The following is a 19530-nucleotide window of genomic DNA, read 5'->3' as shown; positions in this document are numbered from 1 at the left end:
AGTACAGACCAAAAGTTTGGACACACCTTCTCATTTAAAGATTTTTCTGTATTTTCATGACTATGAAAATTATACATTCACACTGAAGGCATCAAAACTATGAATTAACACATGTGGAATTATATACTTAACAAAAAAGTGTCAAACAACTGAAAATATGTCTTATATTCTAGGTTCTTCAAAGTAGCCACCTTTTGCTTTGATGACTGCTTTGCACACTCTTGGCATTCTCTTGATGAGCTTCAAGAGGTAGTCACCGGAAATGGTTTTCACTTCACAGGTGTGCCCTGTCAGGTTTAGTAAGTGGGATTTCTTGCCTTATAAATGGGGTTGGGACCATCAGTTGTGTTGTGCAGAAGTCTGGTGGATACACAGCTGATAGTCCTACTGAATAGACTGTTAGAATTTGTATTATGGCAAGAAAAAAGCAGCTAAGAAAAGAAAAACGAGTGGCCATCATTACTTTAAGAAATGAAGGTCAGTCAGTGTGAAAAATTGGAAAAAACTTTGAAAATGTCTCCTAGTGCAGTTGCAAAAACCATCAAGCGCTACAAAGAAACTGGTTCACATGAGGACCGCCCCAGGAAAGGAAGACCAAGAGTCACCTCTGCTTCTGAGGATAAGTTTATCCGAGTCACCAGCCTCAGAAATCGCAGGTTAACAGCAGCTCAGATTAGAGACCAGGTCAATGCCACACAGAGTTCTAGCAGCAGACACATCTCTTCAACAACTGTTAATAGGAGACTTTGTGCAGCAGGCCTTCATGGTAAAATAGCTGCTAGGAAACCACTGCTAAGGACAGGCAACAAGCAGAAGAGACTTGCTTGGGATAATGAACACAAGGAATGGACATTAGACCAGTGGAAATCTGTGCTTTGGTCTAATGAGTCCAAATTTGAGATCTTTGGTTCCCACCACCGTCTCTTTGTGCGACGCAGAAAAGGTGAACGGATGGACTCTACATGCCTGGTTCCCACTGTGAAGCATGGAGAAGGAGGGGTGATGGTGTGGGGGTGCTTTGCTGGTGACACTGTTGGGGATTTATTCAAAATTTAAGGCATACTGAACCAGCATGGCTACCACAGCATCTTGCAGCGGCATGCTATTCCATCCGGTTTGCGTTTAGTTGGACCATCATTTATTTTTCAACAGGACAATGACCCCAAACACACCTCCAGGCTGTGTAAGGGCTATTTGACCAAGAAGGAGAGTGATGGGGTGCTATGCCAGATGACCTGGCCTCCACAGTCACCAGACCTGAACCCAATCGAGATGGTTTGGGGTGAGCTGGACCGCAGAGTGAAGGCAAAAGAGCCAACAAGTGCTAAGCATCTCTGGGAACTCCTTCAAGATTGTTGGAAGACCATTTCCGGTGACTACCTCTTGAAGCTCATCAAGTGAATGCCAAGAGTGTGCAAAGCAGTCATCAAAGCAAAAGGTGGCTACTTTGAAGAACCTAGAATATAAGACATATTTTCAGTTGTTTCATACTTTTTTGTTAAGTATATAATTCCACATGTGTTAATTCATAGTTTTGATGCCTTCAGTGTGAATGTACAATTTTCATAGTCAAGAAAATACAGAAAAAATTTTAAATGAGAAGGTGTGTCCAAACTTTTGGTCTGTACTGTATATGTATATATATATATATATATATATATATATACACAGTATATATATATATATATATATATATATATATATATATAATATGTTAGTTTTGCTAAATATTAGGCATGTTTATGCTGAAAAATAAAGTAATAAAAAAATGGATCATTATCAAACATGTTGTCAATTACACTTCCAACAGTCTTTTTGTCTAAGATCAAATGTAATTTCTGTTTGTATCATTGTCTAGGATATGGACTATTGTTAATATACAGGTGTACAGTTGTAGCTAGTGTAGACCTGGATGTAAATAGGTTAGAATAGGTTAGAAAGAGGTTAATGGGATATTCCCATCTTAGTAAGATATGGCATATCACTAGGACATGCCATCAGTTAATGATGCACTGATTCTGGAATTTTCCTGCATAGCGGATCTCCTGGCTTCCCAGCTATGCATTGCATTGCAATCATCCCCGTTAACTCAAATGGAATCGCGCTGCAGCTTTTGACAGGATACACTCATATGCAGAGGAAAAACTGTGAATAGAAGAAAATACTGTGGCTCTTTTAGTCATAATATACGTGGAGGTCCCAGAGGTCACAAGCTTCAGCTGTCACATCCTTAGGCTGTGACTTTTATGGAGCCACCAAGTTCTTGAGCCCTAATGGGATGCTTAGATGGAAGTCATGCTGAGTTCAGGACACAGATTGCTTTTCTCAGGTTCAGAAATGGTAGAAAATACTGTTCCTCGACCCTTGTCGGAAGGTCCCAAAGCCAAAAGTAGGGTCTAAAATATATGATCATTCACTAGCCATTTTGATAGCACAATCAATCTACAACAAAATTGATTTTGTCCCCCAGTCATAGCCTTCGTGCAAAACGGCAAGTTAATCCTTGTGTTACATTTGTATGAAAAATATATACATTGTAAAATGTCAACTATTTTTTCAAGCGCAGCCAGAAGGTCTCAACAATGCTAAACTTGCAATCAAAATAATTCAACCCTCATTTCAAATTCAGTTTATTAACAAAATGTACAAACTTTCTGCTGCTTACAATGAACCAATGAAACAAGAACAATTTAAGTAGCTCAATACAAATAATATAACAAGTGGTTTCTCCAAAATAAGTACAAAATGCAACAAATGTCTTTAGGACTTAGTAGAGCACCTTTGGCTGTTATGAACTGCTGCAGACGTGATGTGTAGCTAGACACCAACTTCTGGTAGCATTCTTGAGAAATTTTAGTCCCTTTGTCATGGGCAATGGACTCCAGTTCACTAATTTTCTTGGGATTGTATGTTATACCCACCTTCTTCAAATTCCATGAAAAGTTTTCTATGGGGTCCAAGTCAGGAGACTGTGACGGCCTCTCCAGAATCTTTCTGGACTTCTGAAACCGAGCTTTGGTGTACTTTGAGGTATGCTTTAAATCAACTTTTAAAAAGATGTCTACTGCCATGCAAGACTCCATGGTCAGTACAATCTTTTTGCAACTCTGCACAATATTGCGAGATCCTTAAAAATCAAGAAAGATCCAAGACACCAGACTTTCTTTTCCAAGGAATCTTTTTTATTGGTTACCGCATGCAAAAGGTAAAATTACAAGCAACGTTTCATCGAATTGGGTCCCTTTTCAAGCCAAATATAGTAAGAGGTGTACATCTCTTATTATTTTTGGCTTGAAAAAGGCCCCAAGTAGCCAAAACGTATCTTATAATTTTACCTTTTGTATGGGATCAACTACTTGCTATATTAATTCTTTTGAGCTATTTAAATTTTTCTTTTTTCTTTAGTTTATTGAAAACAGTAAAAAGTTTCCATATATTGCTAATTTATTTGTAGTGGGGGGTTGAGTAATTTTGATTGCAACTGTGTATATGCTCATACAAACTATATCCTGTCTGAAGGTATTAATGTGATCCCACTTAATTTCCACGCAGCATGGACTTATCTAGCAGTCTTACATGAAATGCATTGTATTTCTTACTTTGAAAAGTTATTAGAAAAAAAATAGCTCCATTAATATCTTAAACTACAGCGATCTGACATATGACATCATTCCTTTGTCGGCTTTAAAAATGGGGAAGTAGTTATATGAGTATTAAGATTACAGTAATTTTACAAGAAAAGTATATGTTATGTACTTGCTAGGTAGGGATAGGTAATCAGGCAATCTACGGCACCAGTCCCACCACAGCCTGACAGTATTTGGCAGACAATTTTACAATTACTGGTTGGAACTTGCTGATGGCTTCAATCCTCAGATCATCTATAGTAGCCTTAGACCACTAGATACCTTGACAGAAAGCAGGTAATTATAATCACATGATCTTTGCAACATCATTATACAACACACTATTTATGCATCTATATCCTTTTCAAAGTTTACAATGAACTTAGTATGAACATTTTAGAAATGGACCAAGGTAAATGCTAAAGTTGTTTTTTCATTATACAGTAGGAATTTATTGGATATCCATAGGCGTATTCCTAAACTGGAGACCAATATCTGGGATTGGTCTGGTTACCCATTGGTTGATTTTTAGCCACAGAATTCTGTACACATTTTAAGAAGTCACACAGAAACTCAAATTTAGAGAATATGGCTCATTTGACATCCATTCTACAGATTTATGAGGGTCCAGCTCACTACCACCAGAACTGTGCTAACCCCCTCTGACTTACTGTGTCCTTCTCCAATACCCTGTAAATTGTAGGGTCCTCTTCCCCTCTGTATATGATGCAGATGCTGCTACCATTTTATATAACACCACAACACCTGCAGCTCTCGAATTGGTTGCCCCACTCACACATACCAAAACTCACACAATCAACAGGCAACCCTTGCACACCAGCCTGAATGAAGAACTGAGACAGGCTGCCAGGGTTGCTGAATGAAGTTGGAACAGGCCTCACTCCAATGAGCACCTCATCGCATTCAAACAGTCCCTCACTACTTTGAAGTCCACACTCACTGTAGCAAAACAAACCTACTTCTTATTTCTCATATCATCCCTGTCTCACAACCCTAAACATCTATTCAGTACTTTCAATTCTCTCCTCCATCCCCCAGCGTCTCCTCCCTCTCCTCTCATCTCACCTGAAGACTTTGCCTCATTCTTCAAGCAGAAGATTGACACCATCAGACAAAGCTCTTGCCTAAAGTCCCTAAAGCCCCTCCTCATAACTACTGAATCCTCCTCCCCCAAAACCAGTTTCTCCACCATCACGGAAGATCAACTTTCCTCTTTACTCTCCAAATCACATCTCACCACCTGTGAACTTGACTGAATCCCGTCTCACTTCATCCCAAACCTTACCACAGTCTTCATCCCAACCGTAACCCACCTCTTCAACCTGTCATTAACAACTGGTGTCTTCCCCTCATGCTTCAAACATGCTTCGATCACACCCATCCCCAAAAAGCCCTCCCTTGACCCATCCTCTCTGTCTAACTATCGCCCCATATCACTTCTCCCCTATACCTCAAAACTACTGGAACAACACATGCATCTTGAACTATCCTCCCACCTCTCCTCCTGCTCCCTCTTTGACTGCTTACAATCTGGCTTCTGACTCCACCATTCCACTGAAACTGCCCTGACTAAAGTTACCACTGACCTACTAACTGCCATATCCAAGTGACACTACTTGGCCCTCCTTCTCCTGGACCTGTCATCTGCCTTCGACACAGTGGACCATTCACTCTTACTACAGACTCTCTTATCTATTGGCATCACAGACTTGGCCCTATCTTGGATCTTCTCATACCTAACAGACCGGATATTTAGCATCTCCCACTCACACACCACCTCCTCATCTCGCCTCCTATCTGTCGGTGTCCCCCAAGGCTCTGTTCTAGGAACCCTGCTCTTCTGCATCTACACCTTTGGCCTGGGACAGCTCATAGAGTCCCACAGTTTTCAGTATGACCTCTATGCCACACAGATCTACCTCTCTGGACCTGATATCACCTCTTTACTAAACAGAATCCCACAATGTCTGTCTGCTATTTCATCTTTCTTCTCTGTTAGATTTCTAAAACTTAACATGGCTAAAACTGAATTCATCATCTTTCCACCATCTCACTCAACCCCCCCAACTGACCTATCCATCAAAGTCAATGGCTGCCCACTCTCCCCAGTCCCGCAAGCTCGCTGCCTGGGTAACCCTTGACTCTGATCTCTCTTTCAAACCTAAGATCCAAGCCCTTTCTACTTACTGCTGACTCCAACTCAAAAATATCTCCTGGATCCGCACAATTCTCAACTAAGAATTTGCAAAAACACTAGTGCACACCCTCATCATCTCCTGCCTTGACTACTGCCACCTCCTGCTTTGTGGCCTCCTTTCTAACACTCTCACACCTGTAATGGGCAGAGTGGTGGAACCACTGTGCCGTAGTCCAAGAAGAGCCCGGAGGGGTGTAACTAGGGGCCTCACTAAGTCTGAAGTCTGCGAGAGAGTCGGTGCCTCTGGTGGGGAAGGGAGGCAGAAGGCAGAGGCTCCAGGAAAGTATAGCCTTGTTGTGTTACTCTGTGCATGCCAGAGTGCAAGAACTGGACCTGTTAGGTGCTTGGGAAAGCTGGTTGTGCATGTAACCTAGTGTGTTAACCAGGGCAGGCATTTCGTTGGTCTATCAAAACGGCGAGTGGTGTCAGCACGGAGTGTGGTGTGGATATGTGAACAGGCTGTTAGGTGCGCTTAGCTCATTGTCAGTCTGTTGTGATACATGAGTGAACAAGTGAGTGTGGGAGGCATAGCATCTCTTTACACTCACATCTAAGTCACATGTGCAGTAAGTGGGTCTTGTTCGTGACTGGTACTCAAAGCAAGAGGAGACTACAGCTAAGTCTAGAAGGAGATGTGTGGGATATCAGCCTGGGAAGGACTAGAGAGCAGCGTATAGATGAAGGTTAGGTGTCCAGAGGTCTGGTTGAGATTTATGGTGTAAGGCCATGGCCCCACTGTCCGTATTTGGTCAGTATTTTTACTCAGGAGTTTGAGCAAAAACCAGGAGTGGGTGATAAATGCAGAATTGGTGACTTGTTTCTATTATACTTTTTCTCTGATAGTTCCTCACCTGGATTTGGCTCCCACTCCTGAGAAAAAATAGTGACCGAATACTGATAGTGGGGCTGAGGCCTTATAGTCTGAATGAAACCATGGTACAAGGAGACAATTGAGGAAAAGCTCTGAGGAACAGGGGCAGGAGTAGCTGTGACTCTCCTGCTTTGTGTGCAACGATTTTGTAAAGTTGAAATGTGAGTTATTGTGCAACTGTATTGTTTTAATTTTGTTAGGGTGCAAGGGGAGAGAGAGGGAAAACAAAGCAATTTTGCAATGTTTTTTTTTATGTTGCTTGCATGATAACTCTATTGTGCAAATCGTATCTATTATGACAAAGCCAAATTGATTTTTTTTTATACTTTTCTACTTTGCATGATTTTTTTTTTAAATAAGGACTTTCCATGGGAAAAAACTAATTTTTATTTTCTTCACAATTTTTTTTTTTTTTTTCAAACCCCTTTTTTCACTTTCTTAAACTTGTTTATGTTGCACTTTTCTACTTAAATGGATTATACCTGTTAAGGCACACAGTCATATAATTAACTGAAATCAGAGTTTAAAGCATTATCAGGTATTAGTGACCAAATATTTAATCATTAACTATGGAAGAGTCATTCAGACTGGAGGTTTCTAACTCATTTATTGAGTATAAAGAAGCCAGTAAGACAAATGAATATACTGGAAAACAGTATTCAAATTGTAAAAAATGCTTCAATGGTCAAGTGGACGAACAGTAAACCTTGCATAAGTTGAAGGTAAAATATTACGATTCATGACAAGTGACATAGGAAAGACTGAATTATAGTTTTATTTTTTTTTGTCAGTTTTGTCACTTCTTAAAGAGAACCGGTTAACATGTTTTGACAAATGCAAGTAGTGGTTTGGCTGTCTAGGTGCTTTTCACAAATACAAATTATACTTTTCTTTGTAGAAACGGTCCAATGTATCAGACATGAGAAAATGCAACTGGAACAATCAAGTTGGAAAAATCCAATTTTTTGCGACAGTACCCTAGGAGTCACATTGCAACCTCACTAACTTGCATTACGCTGAGCTGCCGAAATGACACATAACTATCTTTGGCCGTGCAACCTTTCTGGTGGCCAAATGGCATCTTATAGCTCCAGCTTTAAAGTTACAGGTCTGAAGCTTGCAACTACTCTACTCAAGTCCCTATGGCAACTCCTCCTGTTATGTGTCTTGTTCCATTCTTATTAGAACAATATTATACAAACCCAAATCATCTACCAAATCCCATCTGACTTGTATATTGTCAGTTACGTTTTGTAACTCGGGATGATGATTATGTTGCCCCCTAAAGACATAAAAACAGAGCAGCTGCAGGCTCCAGGTCTATAACGTTAAGCACCGAAAATTAATTAAATGTTTAAGAAGTGATTTTAATGACAGGAATAGACAAGGTAATTGGTAATCATGGCATTTTATTCCATGTTCTTTAAAGTCGCCATACGCAAGTGACAGCTGTGGGCTGAGCAATCACGCAGTTGACAGCTATCTTCTACTGACTCTCTATACAGTATATTCTTAGATCAGGTGAATACAATGTGGAGAGAATAAGCCACTATCATACAACTCTGACATTGCTTATCTCGGATTGTATATGTCGAAATCCAACATGACCAATTTTTCTTTCTCTTCCTTTGGAAGATGCCGCCATTAGTGCCAAACATAGTTGGCAGATCCTGCCAATGCCATGGCCATGTCTTATTTGGGTAAATCCAGGATATGTGTTTTCATGACCCTGAAGTGAAATCCTTCTTCAACAACAAAGAGTTATTGTTTATCGCACATTTATACAACCTCTGTGATAATTCATGAATATGAGGGTTAGTAAGGAATAATGCTATTACAAGGCTTAGTTTTCCAGTGAATGAAGGTAACATTAATACATTAACCATGAACATTAAAATGTCAAACGTGTGTGCAGAAATCTAAGCAGGGATTAAAGAAAGGGTCACAGAAAGCCTCCAGGGAAAGTTTAATTACAGTAGTGAAGCAGCTAATTGTCATATTTGCCAATCAGATATAGAGCACATTGTATTGTGATTCGAGGCACAAAGAGGTCTGAATGCTCATGGTATGGGTGTGTGTCATATCAAATTGTCTAAGGGATTGTAATTTTCCAAAGGTCAGAAAGGATACTATATCAACGTATTAAAGCCTAGAAGAGAAATTATTATACTGATTGCAATATCACAATATGTGAAAAGTACAGACATTTAAATAAGAGTAGTCTGGGCCGAAGAACCTTCCTCCAAATATTTGAGAAGGTTTCATACAGATCTCCATCTGAGTGTTTGGTCCAATAAAATGAAAACACCTATACTCACCTCCCGTGCCAGCGCCGATCCAGCGGTGTCGGCACTCGCGTTCTGAGGGCTCACGTGAGGTTGTTACGTGCCCAATCAGCGCTGGCGTTACTGTTCCCACTGTCGGACGTAAAAATATTTAACAGGAAGTCAGGGCGCGGCTGAAGTGCTAAATGGGCCCATACATCTGACAAACATGCAGGTCTAAATTCTGCACTGGGGTCCATCAGGCTCTAGTTAAGCCACCGGTACTGTACTACGATCAAGCTGACATTTTTATTAAAAATAATGCTAGAAATTTGTTTACATTGAATAAAAATATCTGTTTGCTCATATCAATATCTTGTGTAAATAACGCCAGTCCAGGTAAGTCTCCCTCATAGTGTGTCACTTTTTCTGCCCCTTAAACATGTGACAGCCAGCGTTCAGGACTTAGGAGTGTTGTTGCCATGTATTGTGGTCATTAGCGTAGCTACCGGGGAGGCAGAGGGGGCCCTGCGCTCTGAGGGTGCCCACCCAGAGCTACACTAGTGTATCTGTATCAGTGTGCGCAGCACGACTCGATGTCCCTGCACTTCCACTATGGTAATGGACTACTCAGTCACGCTGCAGTTCTGTCCTGTAGTTACCACACTCAGACGCAGCAGACGTGATGATAAGATCCTGAGAATTAATCCTGTGCACTGGCTCCGCCTTGGTTGTCTCTTATCCTCTGCATAGCTCCCAACTGTATTCTGCAGGACTGTCCCCCATCACAGCTCAGCTGTTCTCCTGGGTTCTATTTATACTCACCTCTCTGATGTTGCTCTGTAGATCCTCCTCCTCGGGGATGGGCCACTCACTGGTCAGTGAATAAATTAAATTACTCATCTTTTTTTTCTCCTGTGCCCACACCTGCCCAGGACTCAAACCAGAAACTTAGTGTCCAGAGGCTGTAGCTCTAACCACCGAGCTACAGCTCTCAATGGCGAACATAGGAGGATTTAGTTAACTTGACTCTACAATGCAGGCAATGACTCCAGAAGCAGCTCATTCAAGTCCATACAAATACATTGTGTATAACAATTTATTTTTATGGTGCCTGTATACTGAGCAGAAGAAAATTATTTTTTTGGTCCTATAAATAAAAGTAGTAAATTTATGAGCAATTACAAAAATTAGTTTTTTTTCTGTGAGTCCCTGGTCTTGAACCCACAACCTTAAAAACATTATTGACACAGACACTTAGGCTGTGTACCCACGATGCGTTTTTTAAGCGTTTCCGCAGCAGCAAAAATGCTGCAGAAACGCTTAAAAAACGCATGATAGAAGGCCTGCCATGTCCCCCAATGATGATCCGCATGTGCTGTGCACATGCTGCGGAAATTTCCGCTGCGGATTATCATTGCGGAAAAATACGCAGCATGTCCATTAATTTTGCGGACACGCAGCGTAATTGCCGCCATTGACTTGCATTGAAACGCATATTATCTGTGTCAGCACATTTGCACACACGGATAATATGCGTTTCTATGTTTTTCTATGTTTTCACAGGTTCTATGGTACCTGGGTCTGGAGGAGAGTCTCCTCTCCTCCAGACCCAGGTACCATAGAACCTGTGAAAAAAAGAATTAAATAAAAAATAAACATTATATTTACCTTCTGACGGCCTCCGCTCTCCTTGTCTTCAATTGCCAGCAGCTCGCTGTGGACTGAAGGACCTGCGCTGACGTCATTTAGTCATGTGACGGCAGGTCCTTCAGTGTACCGCGAGCTGCCGGCAATCCAGGACGGAGCGAATAAAGACTGTGGGGGCCATCAGAAGGTAAGTATAGATTTATTTTTTTATTTTTTACCATTCTTTTACGGTCACACTATATAAATCCATGCCGGTTGCATGGATTTATATAGTGTGACCAAGTCGTCAAGCACTTTCCAAGTGATGCTAAAATTGCTTGGAAAGCGCTTGTCAACCCGCATGCGGAAATACATGTGAAGAACGCTTCACATCTGCATGTCCCTGGCAGGAAAACGCATGTACAATCCGCATGTACAATCCTCATGTACAATCCGCATGTACAATCCGCATGTGTTTTTTTCTGCCGGGGAGATGCAGAAACGCTCAGGAAAAAATCCGGAGCATTTCTGCATCGTGGGCACATAGCCTTAACTGCACAGCCATAAGCTACAGTGAATTCATTGCTAGAATTCTGTCTACTTCACCTGTACTGCAGAATCTGCCTAGGCTGATAGAAATACACTGCTGAGTACAATGAATGTATTTTTATACATGCATTGTACACAGCAAAATAAGAGATTTTTTCAGCCTATAAAATTGCTAAAAAATAATAAAGAAAAACATTTGATAATGAAAAAATAGTCATTTTTAATGTGTTTTGTAAAAAATAATGAACATCACAAATCAGCAAATAACATGGACATATCTGGTGTCCCTGTAATCGTAACGACCCGCAGAACACAGCGATCAGATTATTTATGGGGATCGGTAAATGGCGTAAAAAAAATGGCGTAATTGATATTTTTTTTCTCTATTAAACCCATAAAAATGTAATAAAACTGTAACGCTGAGGCCGTGTTCACACATAGCGTAAAATGCTGCTTTCTTTCTGATTCTTTTTTTCTGCAGGTGTTCGTACCACACAACGCAATAACAATCTTCTATGACTATTGTGTGTTTGCTGCATTTGTTTTATGTGTTTTCCTGTTTATTTGATGTGATTTTGGGGAAGATATGAAGCCGAGTTTTTAACACTTTTGAATAGTACAGAAAAGCTTTGATTCTGCTCTTAAAAATGCAACAGCGTTTTTTTCTTCATGCGTTTTTTTTCAGAAGAAGCCTATAGAGAAAATGCTCCAAAACTGCAGAGTAGTGATGACCAAGCGTGTATTGTTAACCCTTTCGGCGAGCACGCTCGAGTGCTCCCAGAGTATTTTCGGCGTGCTCAGCATCTTCGTTTGAGCCGCAGTGGCTCCATGTGTCGCGGTTGTTAGACAGCTGTGACACATGCAGCCGCGGCGGCACTAACATAAATGCCGAATATGCCGAAAATACTCGGCGAGCACCCAAGCATGCTTGCCGAAAGGGTTAACAATACACGCTCGCTCATCACTACCACAGAGTTCAGCAGCATCTTCAGATGCTTTTTTGTGGAGCCTAAAAAAAAATTCAAATATTTCATTAAGTGCAAAATCAAAGCCTTTCTGTACTATAAAAAGCACCTTTAAAAACGCGGCTTCACATCTGCACCAAAACACATGAAAAAAGGGGAGAAGATGGTTCTTGTGTAGTTTGGTGCGAACATCTGCAGGACGCTCAGATGACGTTGCGCTGCCCCGGAAGATGAGTGAATTGTGGCCTCCCTCCAGGCGCCAGGTAGCACAGATCTGGACACTGGACCAGAGACCCGGGAATCCATCCGCTCATCTCTAGTCCCAACTGTCCCGGATGCAGCAGACAGTCGTGGATTTGGGTCTGCACCCTGCAGTCTCAGGAATCTGACAACTCTTCCTGCGGGGGGAAAAGATAATGGTAAATGGGTATGGATTGGGGTTGGGAGGTGTGCCTCTTCCCTGGGGCATCAGGCCAGTAGCAGAGAGACTAGCAGTGACAGGAACCGAGCAGGAATTCATAATTATTGTGGCCAGTAGATGGCAGCGTCACACATTGATGCTGCCTCCCGGATCTATTGCTGCTCACTCCACTGCAGGAAAGACCCCCAACCGCACCATTCCTGGGGGACACAGCAGCGCGCTTCTCTACACTCCCCTCCGTGACTCCCTCCTCCACAGCTGCCTGTCCTGATATCGCAAGAAACAAACAAAGCAGCACACTGTAACGCTAAGTAAGCGAACATGAAATATATGAAATATGAATAGCATTACTGCTCTAGAGAAAAGAAATAAATGAGAAATTTTAGCGCATAAATTGGAAAATTCATGAGTACCTGGTAGCCACGTTAAGGAGTCTCTCAACATACCAGGACCCTATCAATGTGAATACCTATCAAAGAGACTATGTCTGCTTGTGTGTGGGATAGTAAGATCCTGATGCAGTTAAAATCACCTGTGGCATAGAGGTGGAGTGCTCAGTCAAAGCTTATGTGTTGAGAGGCACTTGGTACTTAAAGCACCTCCATCTGTTAGGAGGTGTCTGAGCAACACTCTTTCAGTGTGTGTGTTTGCAACATACTGAGTTGCCAGGTCCTGTCCTTTTTCTGCCACTCTGGGGGCTGAGTACCCAGGCCTGAACCCTAAGCCTGTACTCATGTCTGTTCTTGTCTGAATTAAGATTTATCCCTGAACCTGCCTGGATCTTTTCCAAAACCTCTTGTGTCTGAAGCTGTACCTATCCCTGAAACCTGCAGTGTCTAAACCAGTGCCTATCTCTAATCTGTTTTCGCTGTGCAACATTAGTGTTTAGTGAGTACACTTGCTACTTCATTGTAAGTACCCCGTGTGAACTTGGCTTTGCATGTCCTGTGTGTACCTGTCCTTAAATTGGTCTTGTGTGTACTTGGCCCTGTGTGTACTTGTCCTTATATTTGTCCTGTGTGAACCTGACCCTGTCTATTCTAAGTGAACCTGCTCCTGCTTGTTTTGTCCGCACATGCGGTTCCGTCTGTCCCCACCTACAGTTTCCTACCAGAGACCCAGTTCTTCCTGAAGCCATTCCTATTCGTTTAGCCTGAACTGGGTCCTACCCGTTCCTCTATTTAGTCGTATCTGCCAGTGCCTGCCTGCCAGTACATCACCCCTACCAGTTTATATACCTCCTTGAGGGTCAGCTGCCGTGCGTCCGAGGTCAGTCCTAGTGTAGCACCTGGTCCTGCCCCTCCCAGGCTCTCCTCGGATGGCGGAATTGTCTGTTGCTGTGCATCCGAGGTCAGTCCTGGTGTAGCACCTGGTCCTGCCCCTCCCAGGCTCTCCTCAGATGGTGGAATCGTCTGTTGCCGTGCATCCATGGTCAGTCTTGGTGTCGTGCGTAGTCACACCTCTCCAGGGTCTCCTCAGTCCACGACACAGTGGGACCATGATCCACGCTCTCGCTTAACAGTCTGAGCGCAAACAAAACACATTGCTACTAGTTTCAGTGAACTTATGGGATATTTGGTTTTTAATTGCTTTCATTCAATTTAGTTTTTGTCTCAATAAAATGTATACATTTTACATCGCAGGTGCGCTTATCATTAGGTAATTTTTGTTGTTGTGTTAGGAGACAAACTGAGCGTAACTCATTTCTGAAAAATTTCCAAATACTAAAGCATTTGAAAACAAGGACATGCCATGGTTCCATGAATTTTCTTATTTGTATTTTCCTAATATAGCACTCAGTAATGTCGGATAAAACATATTTTTTTATAACATATAGCTAATATAATTGAAGAGAACTAAAAGATATCCACTAGTATTCTGCCATTCAAAACCTGCCACCCAGTAATCCTCAAGATGAGCGTGCAGTCAAAAAATATATTACTGAACAATATACAATGTTTCCATGAAATCACACTGAAACATGTTATAACTAGCAATTCAGTAAATCCAGCTTTATAATGTAGGGAATTTCCACTGAAGAATAATAATGAATGTTTATGAAATAACATCCATTCCATACTGTAAAACTGCACTAGGAATTATTGAATAGAGTTAAAAACAACTGAGCACTGAAGTCCTCCAGTCCTGGAGCCGCTCATACAAAGCGGCTTCCTATTTGTGTCTGAGGTATTGACTGGGAGAACTACCCCTATGATGTCCATATTTTTTATGTTACGTTTTGTGTGTTGTTGTTTTTTAAATAACAGAGTCTGCATATTTGAAGTCATGGTTCAGATCCTGTACTTGAGAATGGATGTACCCGGTCATCCAATATTCCAAATAGTAGCCTCTCAAAGTGATTATCCAAGACAAGAATCTCTTAATAAGGCTCATTTGATCTTTTTCTCACCAATGGTTTATTGGTCTGGTCTTCACTGTTATTTGTCTCTTTCTGCAATAGAAATCATCTCTCCATGACTTTAGTTTCTGCTAAGTTTGTGAAGACTTATACATAGCACAGATCACGCCTGTGCCCGAACGCAGATGAGCTAAAATGTAGTCAAGTAGCCTCCACTGAGTAAAATTAATAGCCGAGGTACCTCATTCATACAGGCGCATCTCACTAAATTAGAATATCATCAAAAAGTTAATTTATTTCAGTTCTTCAATGCAAAAAGTGAAACTCATATATTATATAGAGTCATTACAAACAGAGTGATCTATTTCAAGTGTTTATTTCTGTTAATGTTGATGATTATGGCTTACGGCCAATGAAAACACAAAAGTCATTATCTCAGTAAATTAGAATACTTTATAACAACAGCTTGAAAAATGATTTTAAAATCCGAAATGTTGGCCTGCTGAAATGTAAGTTCAGTAAATGCACTCAATACTTGGTCCGGGCTCCTTTTCCATCAATTACTGCATCAATGCGGCGTGGCATGGAGGCGATCAGCCTGTGGCACTGCTGAGGTGTTATGGAAGCCCAGGTTGCTTTGATAGCAGCCTTCAGCTCGTCTGCATTGTTGGGTCTGGTGTCTCTCATCTTCCTCTTGACAATACCCTATAGATTCTCTATGGGGTTAAGGTCAGGCGAGTTTGCTGGCCAATCAAGCACAGTGATACTGTTGTTTTTAAACCAGGTATTGGTACTTTTGGCAGTGTGGACAGGTGCTGGAGAATTAAATTTCCATCTCCAGAAAGCTTGTCGGCAGAGGGAATCATGAAGTGCTCTAACATTTCCTGGTAGACGGCTGCTTTGACTTTGGTCTTGATAAAACACAGTGGACCTGCACCAGCAGATGACATGACTCCCCAAACCATCACTGATTGTGGAGACTTCACACTAGGCCTCAAGCAGCTTGGTTCGTGGCCTCTCCACTCTTCCTCCAGACTCTGGGACCTTGTGAAGTGTGTCAATGACTGCCTTCTAGACATCTGTCAAGTCAGCAGTCTTCCCCATGATTGTGGAGCCTAAATAAACACTTGAAATAGATCTCTCTGTTTGTAATGACTCTATATAATATATGAGTTTCACTTTTTGTATTGAAAAACTGAAATAAATTAACTTTTTGATGATATTCTAATTTAGTGAGATGCACCTGTAGGTACTGACTCGTAATGTTTACTCTCTCTGCTTGATAATCTTTTTAAATGTAGAATTACTGTTCTGTCTCCAGTCCAATCAGTTCTGACCGCATGCAGCAATATATGTGTGTAAATGACCCAATATAATTTCAGTTAATCGCTGCTTTTACAACGAATTATTTTTACTGATAAGTATTGGAAATAATGGCTTTTCAATGTAGGAGATTCCAGTCCATGTAATAAATAAATTAGGTATATGAGCACTCTTTGCATATCATTTGTAGGACTGATTACATGTAAACCAAACAATGGACTTTTTGAGTATAGATTATTAGTCGCATGAAAAGTGCTCCAATATGATAATTAAAATAGCACCAATAGTAAATGATTCATAGAGATGAAGATAACAAATTATATTTTACTTTCTTTAAAACAGTTACAAGGATTTATCAAATATTTAATAGAATCAATATCTTATTGCTTTAATTACCGTATACATTCTCTATTGGCTAAAGTTTACAGAATATAATCCTTATGACATAATTATTCACAATATCATAGGTCAATACTGAAACCAATGATCACAAAAAAATTTCAACATGAATTTGTAACCCAGACTTCTTTATAGAATTTGAATTAAGCAAATGATGGGCAAACGTTTCGCCTTTTGCTTTATCAAGCGTTTTGACTATTTATTGCTTGACAAAGCAAGAAGCGAAACGCGTGTTAGAGCGCTGCTAGCAACCTAGACTTTGGGTGACTATCTGCTTCTATTGTTTGATCTGACATATTGTTTTTTATTTCTTATTTGGATGTTTAATTATACAGCTATACTTTTTCATATAATTGTTGTTTATCTGTATGCACTCTAAGTGATTTTGTAAATATTTTATTGGCTTTTCACTTTGGATTTACTTAATTATAACCATGAATGCACCTCTACTTTGTTGTTCTTCAATATGTGGTGCATTTCCTTGAATATTCATCTTGTTTAATGATTTTTACAAACTTCAAATAACATTTGTATTTTAATTTCAGAAACATGTTGCAAAGTAAAAGCCCAAAATGTAATATGTAAGTCTAGCCTAACCATAAAAAGATGTACACCTGCGATGTCAAATACCTTCACTTTGATTTGCTGTCCAGGGTGAAGCCATTCACATTAGAATTAGATAAGAAAGCAAAGGAATAGGCCACATCAGTTTACTTTTACCAATCCATTTAAAAATACAGTCTAAGTGACAAATCCATTATAAGAGGAGATTTCTACATTAACAATAAACATACAGTTCAAACTATAATGTAACGGTTTAAAATAATTGACAGGAAGGTTTGTGCTTTACTAGCCCAAAAATATATATAAAATATATAAAGGTTTATATGTCATACAAATATATGATCTAATGTAGATCTAAATATAAATACATAAGAGTCACAGATGTATGCTAAGTTCACAAAGGGCAAGCTGATGGAGACATTGGGTAACAATGAGGCATAATTGGTCCATTTCAGGTACATCAAAGTCTATACAAAGACATAGGTCTACAAGTAACTGGATTAAAAAAAAATCAATAGGATTATATAATCTAGAAATATCACATAATACATCTTCTAAAACTTCAATGTTTCTTAAACATAATAGCCAAGAATCTTGTTTTTAATGTTTGCATTTCATAACTTGTGAAAACATAATGTAGCGGAAAAATGGGCAACAAAGTCAGCAAAAGAGTATAATTGATTTACAGCATGTTTATAAAGGGATAGTTTGCAAATACAAATATTACCTTAATGGAGCCTTTGGTTTGTACTGGTTCCCATTTTGAAATATCTTCCAATAAATATTTTACAAATCCCCTTCTTTCCCTGGACCTTCCCTCCCTGGACCTTCTCTGTTATTCAACATACTAGAAGCTACTGCTATCAAAGGGTACCTGCAGTTTAATTATATACAGTGTGTATATATATATATACAGTACAGACCAAAAGTTTGGACACACCTTCTCATTTAAAGATTTTTCTGTATTTTCATGACTATGAAAATTGTACATTCACACTGAAGGCATCAAAACTATGAATTAACACATGTGGAATTATATACTTAACAAAAAAGTGTGAAACAACTGAAAATATGTCTTATATTCTAGGTTCTTCAAAGTAGCCACCTTTTGCTTTGATGACTGCTTTGCACACTCTTGGCATTCTCTTGATGAGCTTCAAGAGGTAGTCACCGGAAATGGTCTTCCAACAATCTTGAAGGAGTTCCCAGAGATGCTTAGCACTTGTTGGCCCTTTTGCCTTCACTCTGCGGTCCAGCTCACCCCAAACCATCTCGACTGGGTTCAGGTCTGATGACTGTGGAGGCCAGGTCATCTGGCGTAGCACCCCATCACTCTCCTTCTTGGTCAAATAGCCCTTACACAGCCTGTAGGTGTGTTTGGGGTCATAGTCCTGTTGAAAAATAAATGATGGTCCAACTAAACGCAAACCGGATGGAATAGCATGCCGCTGCAAGATGCTGTGGTAGCCATGCTGGTTCAGTATGCCTTCAGTTTTGAATAAATCCCCAACAGTGTCACCAGCAAAGCACCCCCACACCATCACACCTCCTCCTCCATGCTTCACGGTGGGAACCAGGCATATAGAGTCCATCCGTTCACCTTTTCTGCGTCGCACAAAGACACATGGTTGGAACCAAAGATCTCAAATTTGGACTTGTCCATTCCTTGTGTTCTTTAGCCCAAACAAGTCTCTTCTGCTTGTTGCCTGTCCTTAGCAGTGGTTTCCTAGCAGCTATTTTACCATGAAGGCCTGCTGCACAAAGTCTCCTCTTAACAGTTGCTGTAGAGATGTGTATGCTGCTAGAACTCTGTGTGGCCTTAACATGATCTCTAATCTGAGCTGCTGTTAACCTGCGATTTTCTGAGGCTGGTGACTCGGATAAACTTATCCTCAGAAGCAGAGGTGACTCTTGGTCTTCCTTTCCTGGGGCGGTCCTCAAGTGAGCCAGTTTCTTTGTAGCGCTTGATGGTTGCAACTGCACTTGGGGACACTTTCAAAGTTTGCCCAATTTTTCGGACTGACTGACCTTCATTTCTTAAAATAATGATGGCCACTCGTTTTTCTTTACTTAGCTGCTTTTTTCTTGCCATTATACAAATTCTAACAGTCTATTCAGTAGGATTATCAACTGTGTATCCACCAGACTTCTGCACAACACAACTGATGGTCCCAACCCCATTTATAGGGCAAGAAATCGCACTTATTAAACCTGACAGGGCACACCTGTGAAGTGAAAACCATTTCCGGTGACTACCTCTTGAAGCTCATCAAGAGAATGCCCAGAGTGTGCAAAGCAGTCATCAAAGAAAAAGGTGGCTACTTTGAAGAACCTAGAATATA

Source organism: Phyllobates terribilis, unplaced genomic scaffold (genome assembly GCF_046119375.1).
Source record: "Phyllobates terribilis strain yellow unplaced genomic scaffold, ASM4611937v1 Scaffold_3__8_contigs__length_932513732, whole genome shotgun sequence".
Classification (NCBI taxonomy): Eukaryota; Metazoa; Chordata; class Amphibia; order Anura; family Dendrobatidae; genus Phyllobates; species Phyllobates terribilis.
The sequence above is the reverse complement of the archived record's forward strand: the minus strand, read 5'-3'. Positions refer to the sequence as shown.